Here is a 7,500-nt window from a genome sequence, read left to right as displayed (position 1 = left end):
CTTGTTTACTGAGGGATGGTAATGGAGAGATTAGGTAATTAGCCAGGCTGTCAGGTTCAGGGTTTGAAGCCGAGGGTGCAGAATCTGGTTCTTCTGCTGTGACAACAGGGTAGGGGTCCGAGGCAGGCACCATGGAGCCAGCAGTGACACACTGTGCAAGAGGGGGTTACCAGTGTTGGCATGGCCAGTCTGGTGCAATCAATATCGTCCTGTGTTTGTCCTGTTTGATCTTTAGTAGTACTTTGGAGAGGAGAGGCAGAGGAGGAAAGGCAAAAAACTGATAGGTTTTTCCAGCTGAAGGACACAGCATCCACTTTCCCACTTTCCAAGCTTCTTTGTGGGGAGTCCTTGTGCAAAATTTTTCCAATTGGTAGTTCTGGGAGAAGGCAAACAGGTGTATATCTGGGCTCCCCCATTTGTTTGTCAACATGTTGAAAGTCTTTGGTTCCAGTTTCCACTCGTGTGGGTCCATGAGATCTCTGCTTAGTTCATCTGTCAGTGTACTTAGTTTTCCTGGCAGGAATTGAGCCTGTAGATGCACTTGGTAGCTCAAGGCTGCATTCCACAGAGCCATGGCTAGTCTGCAGAGGGATAAGAATGGTTACCCCCCTACTTATTTATGTACCACATAACAGTGGTGTTGTCAGTCTTTACCATTAATTGTCCTGGAAGAATGTGGTCCTTGAAGGCTGTCAGAGCATTCTGTACAGTTAACATTTTTTTTTGATTGATATGCAGGTGCATTTGACTTTGGTTCCATTTGCCCTGAGTGCACTTCCCTGCCAGGTAATGCATAGTCTGATGCGTCTGTTAGGGTTTGGGTGGCAGGGGGTAGAGTGAATGGTAGTTCCTTTTTTTTGGTGGCAGGCCTCTGCCCACCAAAGGAATTCTAACCGTAGGCAAGATATGATAGGAATTATTGCTTCTAGATCCTAAGAATGTTGACACCATAGGCTTTTTAGATACCATTGTAGTTTCCTCATATGCAGTCTTGCATACAGAATTAGAAGAATGCAGGAAGCCATGAACCCCAAAGGCTTGCAGTATTTGCCTTGCAGATATAGCAAGGTTTTTATGGCCATTAGTTTGAAGTAGGTTGTCAAATGAATTTGTTTCTTTGGTGTGAGGAAAGCCATCTGGGAAGTTGTATTCAGGCTTGCTCCCAGGAATATAATTTGTTGACTGGGTACCAGGTGTGATTTATTTTCGTTTATGGTATACCCCAGACAAGTTAGCACCTTTTGTACAAATGCCAGATGATTCAAAAGTATGTCCTGGCTTTCTGTCTGAATTAGACAATCGTCCAGGTATGGGTATATTTGAACACTTCTTTGCCTGCAAAATGCAATAACTGGAGCTAGGCACTTTGTGAATACCCCGGGCACAGTAGATAGCAAAAGAGCAGTGCAGAGAACTGATAGTGCATGTAGCCTGCTTTGAAGCGTAGTTATCTTCTGCAAGACTCCTTGATTGGGATGTGCAGGTAGGCTTCCTTAAAAATGAGTGTTGCCAACCAGGCATCTTTGCCTAGCATATGAAGCAACTGGTGAAGAGTTAGCATCTTGAAGTACAGTTCTGTACCTACCATAAATGTAGATGTTCGAGTGTTCACCCTGCTGCAGTCATCACACTTGGGTTATCCTGTCGTCAGGCGGTCCCCGCAGTCGGAAGGATTTCCAAAGTCTTGGTCCGACGTCGGTTGCTGTCGCTTCATCCCTGATGTCAGTGCGCCAGGGGTATATATATTGCAACAGATGCCATTTTCTTCAGTTTTTCTTGCCCCAGATGTCAGGTGCCCCCAAAAGGGTGATCCAAATTAGTACCAAAAGGTGTGAACACTGTACAAACACAAAATCCCTTCAGCTATAAGCAAATACATCAGAAAGGCATAGCAAAGATTTAGCCAGTAGATCAGAGGGGTTGGAGGGAGGGTAACCTGGACTGCAGCTGGGTGAACACTCGAACATCTACATTTATGGTAGGTACAAAACTGTACTATGTTCATCGTATTACCCTGCTGCAGTCATCACACTTGGGTTGAGTCCCAAAGTTAAGGTAGGGTGGAGGCATCATAGAGGGTTAGTGGAGGCAATGAGGCCCTGCAGAACTGCAGTGGCGAAGCCTGCCCTGGACTTAAAGAGGTAAGTGATTGTGTTTGGTGAAGGTGTGTACAGAACTCAAGTTGCAGCTTCTAAAATTTCCTTGGTAGGAATCCCCCTGAGAAAAGCAGTAGAGGTAGCTGTTGCCCTGGTAGAGTGGGATCTAATGGTAGGAGGAACTGGTTTCCCATGATGGGTATAGCAGAATCGTATGCAATGGCCTATCCATTTAGAAACGGTTTGTTTGGATATGGCCCTCCCTTGAGAAGCTGTAGCATAGGAAACAAAGAGCTGGTCAGTTTTTCTGAAAGCCTTAGTTTTATCCAAGTAGTAACAAAGTTGCCTGTGAATGTCCAAGGAATGCAGGAGTCTTTCACCTTTGTTCTGTGGATTGGGGAAGAAAGTGGGTAGGTGGATGGTTTGATTTAAAGCTACACTGAAAACCACCTTAGGCATGAAGGAAGGATTCGTTCGTAGAGGAACTCTGTCTTGATGGAAAATGAGGAAAGGTTCCACTGCCATAAGTGCCTGTAATTCTGAGACTCTCCTAGCAGAAGTTATTGCCAGGAGCAGGGCAGTCTTCCAGGATAGGAACTGAAGGTCTGCAGAAAAAGCTGGTTCAAAGGGAGGTAGCGTTAGTTTTTCCAGAACAAAGTTGAGGTCCCATGTTGGTGTAGGGGCTCTTCCAGGTGGTCTAATGTTTTTTGCCCCTCTGAGGAACTGCCTTAGAAGAGGATTGGAAAATAAAGGTGGATTAGTGTCGTAGTGAGCTGAAATAGCTGAAGCATGGATTTTAATAGAGGAGAAGGAAAGTCCTTTATGCAACATCTCAGCTAAATACTGCAGAATGTGAGGCATATGAGGCAGAGTTGTCTCTTGGCCTTTAGCTTGGTTCCAAGCACAAAACCTTTTCCATTTGTCAGAGTAAGCCTTCCTGGTGCTTGGCCTCCTGACCTCTAGAATAACATCCAGTACTGCTTGTGAAAGAGGGGCTGATGGGATGCTTAATAGATTTGCCATGCAGCCAGGTTTAAGGTTTTTATCTGGCTGTGTCTTGCTGCATGAGTAAATGAGGAATTTGAGGCAATATCCATGGTGGGCTGTAAGCCATATTCTTCAATAACGGGTACCAGTGCTGGCGTGGCCAGTCTGGGGCTATCAGTCGAGGTTTCTCCTTTTTGACCTTCAAAAGAACCTTTGTGAGAAGAGGTAATGGAGGAAAGGCATATGCCGTCAGGTTTTTCCAACTGAAGGAGAGAGCGTCCACTTTCCAAGCTTGATGGTGGAATGTCCTTGTACAAAATTTTGTCAGCTGGTAGTTTTGAGGACTGGCAAACAGGTCTATATTTGGTAGACCCCATCTCTGAGTTATCATTGTAAATATTTGGGGGTCTAGCTTCCAATCGTGGGGATCTTTGATGTTTCTGCTTAAGTCGTCTGCCAACGTGTTTTTCTGTCCTGGCAGGAATTGAGCCTGTAACTGGACTTGGTAGGCCACAGCTGTGTTCCATAAGAGTATTGTTTGCCTGCAAAGTGTGTAGGAATGTGTGTTTATGTACCACATTACTGTGGTGTTGTCCATCTATTGCAAGTTGCCCTGGCTGTAGTAGATCCTTGAAGGCTGTTGGAGCTTTCTGTACAGCTAGCATCTCTTTTTGGTTTATGTGCAGTTTTCTCTGTTCTGCAGTCCATAGGCCTTGAATGCCTTGCCCTGCCATGTGTGCCCCCCAGGCATAGTCTGAAGCATCTGTTGTGATAGTTTGCCTGGGTGGGGGCAAAATGAAAGGCTGACCCTTGTTGAGATGACATGTCTGTGCCCACCATAGAAATTCATGTTGAAGGCAGGGAAGGAGAGATATCACGGTGTCCAAGCTGTGGCTGTGTTGAGACCATACGCTTTTTAGGTACCACTGTAATTTCCTCATATGCAGTTTTGCAAATGGTATTATCAGAATGCAAGATGCCATGAAGCCCAAAGCCTGCAGAATTTTTCTTGCAGTTAATTGGGTCTTTGTTGCCATTGTCTTGAAATATTGAGTCAGTTGCAATTGCTTGCCTGGGGTAAGGTAAGCCTTCTGGGCCGTTGTGTCCAAGCTGGCACCCAGAAATGTCATTTTTTGTGAGGGTACTAGTTTTGACTTCTTTTCATTTACTGTGTACCCCAGACAATTTAGAAGATGCTTCACAAAAGCCAGATGTTGTAAGAGAATGTCTTTTCTTTCTGCTTGGATTAGGCAGTCGTCCAGATATGGATATATTTGAATTCCTCTTTGTCTGCAGTATGCAATTACTGGTGCCAGGCATTTTGTAAATACTCTGGGCGCAGTGGATAAGCCAAAGGGCAGTGCAGAGAATTGATAATGGGTTGAACCTGCAATGAAACGGAGGTATCTTCTGCAACTTTGTCTGATAGGGACATGCAGGTATGCCTCCTTGAGGTCCAATGTTACCAGCCATGCTTCCTTGCCCAACATGGGAAGTAGCTGCTGTAGTGTTAGCATCTTGAATTTGGGCACTTGTGTTTAGAAATGAAAGGTCCAGAATTTGTCTCCAAGCATTTTCTTTCCTGGGTACTAGGAAGAGTCTTGAGTAAAATCCTTGGCCTTGCTCTCGAGTTGGTACCCCTTTGAATGGCTCTCATGGCCATGAGAGCTGTAATTTGTTTTTGAGCCTCTGCCCTTTGATTTTGTGGCAGGTTTGGCATTCCTCTTTATTGGCAAGGTGTGAAAGTGGAATCTGTATCCTCGTAAAATTATGTCTAGGACCCATTTGTCCGTTGTGACCATGTGCCAGTTGTCTGCAAATAGTGTTAGTTTTCCCCACAAGGGGGCTGACAAGAGAGCTTTATTTGGCCAGCTGAGGTGCAAGTCATTGAGTCTGTCTTCTGGTGGGTTGAGACCTGTCTTCTCCCTTCTGGGTTGGAGTGCTCCATTGGCGAGGCTTATACGGAGCTTGTGGTTGTCCTCTGCCCCTTGGGCACCTGTATTTACTCCTCTGAGGCCTGTCAGTGGCTGGAAAGGACCAATTTTTTGTTGGCCAGTTTCTGCTGAAGCGAGGGGGTTGTACTTGTAGAAAATCTTTGACTGTCTGCATTGATTTCGCCTCATCTTCCATTTTCTTTAAAACTTCTTCTGCTTTAACAACAAAAAGAACATCCTGCTGTAAGGGAGCATCGAATAGTTTTGGTTTAACATGATCAGACAGACTTTGTTCTTTTAACCAGACATGCCTACGTATAACTGATCCAGTGACAGCTGCTCTGCAGGAGGCCTCTAAAGAATCAAACCCACATTGCAAGGTATGTTTGCCCACCTGCACGGTGGCGTGCAACAAATCCTGTACTTCTTTCATTTCAGATTGTTGAGGTAGGTTATCTTTTGTTTTAACTGAGAAATCAGGAATTGCTGATACTTAAGCATATGAAATTGACAGTTTAGTGCTCTCATAGCTAAAGTGGCTGAGGTGTAAACCTTTTTCCCCCATCTGTCTAGTGCTCTTGAATCCCTTTCAGAAGGTACTGGATTTTTAGCCATGGAAGCCTTAGCCCCCTTGGGACCCTGGGAGATAGTCTCTGGGTCAGCTACTGGGCTTTTGTAAAGGAATTCATGGGAATCAGGTACTCTGTAGTATCTGTCAGGCTTGGCCGGGGTAGGAGGTAGAGAGTCAGGGTTGAAACTGGATTCTAAATAGACATCATCCACAATGTCCAAAACAGGAGGGATGGCTAGAGGTCTGTGTTGGGGGAGTAAAAAACTCTCTCAGCCTTTTCTTGGAATCAGAGTAATCCTGACCTTCCCAGTGAAAATGTTCCCTCAGTGTGTTAAGTTTCCCCAAAAGAGTAATCTTCTGGAGGGGAAGCTGAGGGAATAGATTCCTCAGCATCAGAATCTTCATAAGGAGAGAAGGAATGGTCTTGGTCCTCGGAGGACTCCTAAGAAATAGACAGTTGTTCAGAGGAAACAGAATCTTCCTCTTGTCTAGGCCTTTTGTCAGGAGGAGGCTGTGAACCCCTGATAAGAGAAATCAAATCTTCTGCCATTTTGAGCATCTGCTTCTTAGGCATAGGGCCTTGAACAGGATGAAGCCTTTTTCGATTTAGGAGTCTTCGACTTGGAAAACGTTTTGACTAAGAGTCGTCGGTCTGAAGACGCCTTCAGAAACCGATGGCGTTTCAGAAGTACCAACGTCCTTGGAAGGTAAATCATCGGTAGGGCCTGAAGTAAAAGGCTGCGTCGGCCTAGTACATTCCGACAAAATATCTGTAGCGGTCTCGGGTTCCAGAACTGCGGTAGTCAGAGGCTACGCCAGAGCCTCACTGATAACCGGAGACCGGATCAGCAGAGGCCTCAGAATCGGGCTTAGGCCTGGGCTGTCGGTCCTTCTCCCTGCGCTTTTTGTGCACGCCGGTAGTCGGTAGCTTCGACGGCATGTTATAGTTAAATTTTCTACCAAAAAAGTGTCGTGCGAAATCAAAACGTCTTTTAATAGTACGTTTATTAAATCTAGCACAAAAACAACAAGTAGTGACGTCCTGATCAGGGCCTAGGCAAGGTATGCAATAAGAATGAAAATCCTTATGAGGTATTTGCTTCCCACAAGAAATACAATTGTTAACTTTTTCTTACATCGGTCTGAGGCAAGAAAAGTTTCCCCAATGGGGTACTTAGCTTTATAGAAGACTTCGGAATGAAATTTTAATTCGAAAATCTCAGGAGTCGGCTGACCGGCACTTGCGAACTGCTTCTGCTTCGGGCACCGCGTGGCAAGAAAGACTGAAGAAAATGGTGTCTGTTGCAATATATATACCCCTGGCGCACTGACGTCAGGGATGAAGCGACAGCAACCGACGTCGGACCAAAACTTTGGAAATCCGGCCGACTGCGGGACCGCCTGACGACAGGATAACCCAAGTGTGATGACTGCAGCAGGGTAACACAATGAACATCGTAGACAGGTCCAGGATAGGACACCATGAGTTGTCTTTTCTAGGTACCAGGAAAAGTCTTGAGTAGAAACCTTGTCCCTTTTCCTCTTCTGGTACAATCTGAATAGCCTTTATGCTTAAGAGAGAGAGAGAGTACTTGCTTTTGAGCCTCTGCCCACTGATTTGGGGGCAGATCTGGCTAACCTTTTTGGGTTGGTAACATGTGGAAGTGAAATCTGTATCCTTGGGGAAAATGTATTTAAAACCCATTTGTCCTGTGTAATGAGTTCCCAGTTTTTTGCCTGCAGAGCAAATCTTTCTCCCTAAAGGAGCAGTCAGTTGAGAAGTGCTTGGAAGTTTAAAAGTTAAGTCACTGAGACAGTTTACCATGGGGGGAGTTATACTACACCCTGATTTGGAAGTGGGAGCCCCCCACTGCTTAGTCCTGTGCATACCCTGGGACTAACGGGCTGTTTT

This window comes from Protopterus annectens, chromosome 3.part0 (assembly GCF_019279795.1).
Source record: "Protopterus annectens isolate FY-2018-M chromosome 3.part0, PAN1.0, whole genome shotgun sequence".
In the NCBI taxonomy this organism is placed as follows: domain Eukaryota; kingdom Metazoa; phylum Chordata; order Ceratodontiformes; family Protopteridae; genus Protopterus; species Protopterus annectens.
Note: the sequence above shows the minus strand (reverse complement) of the source record.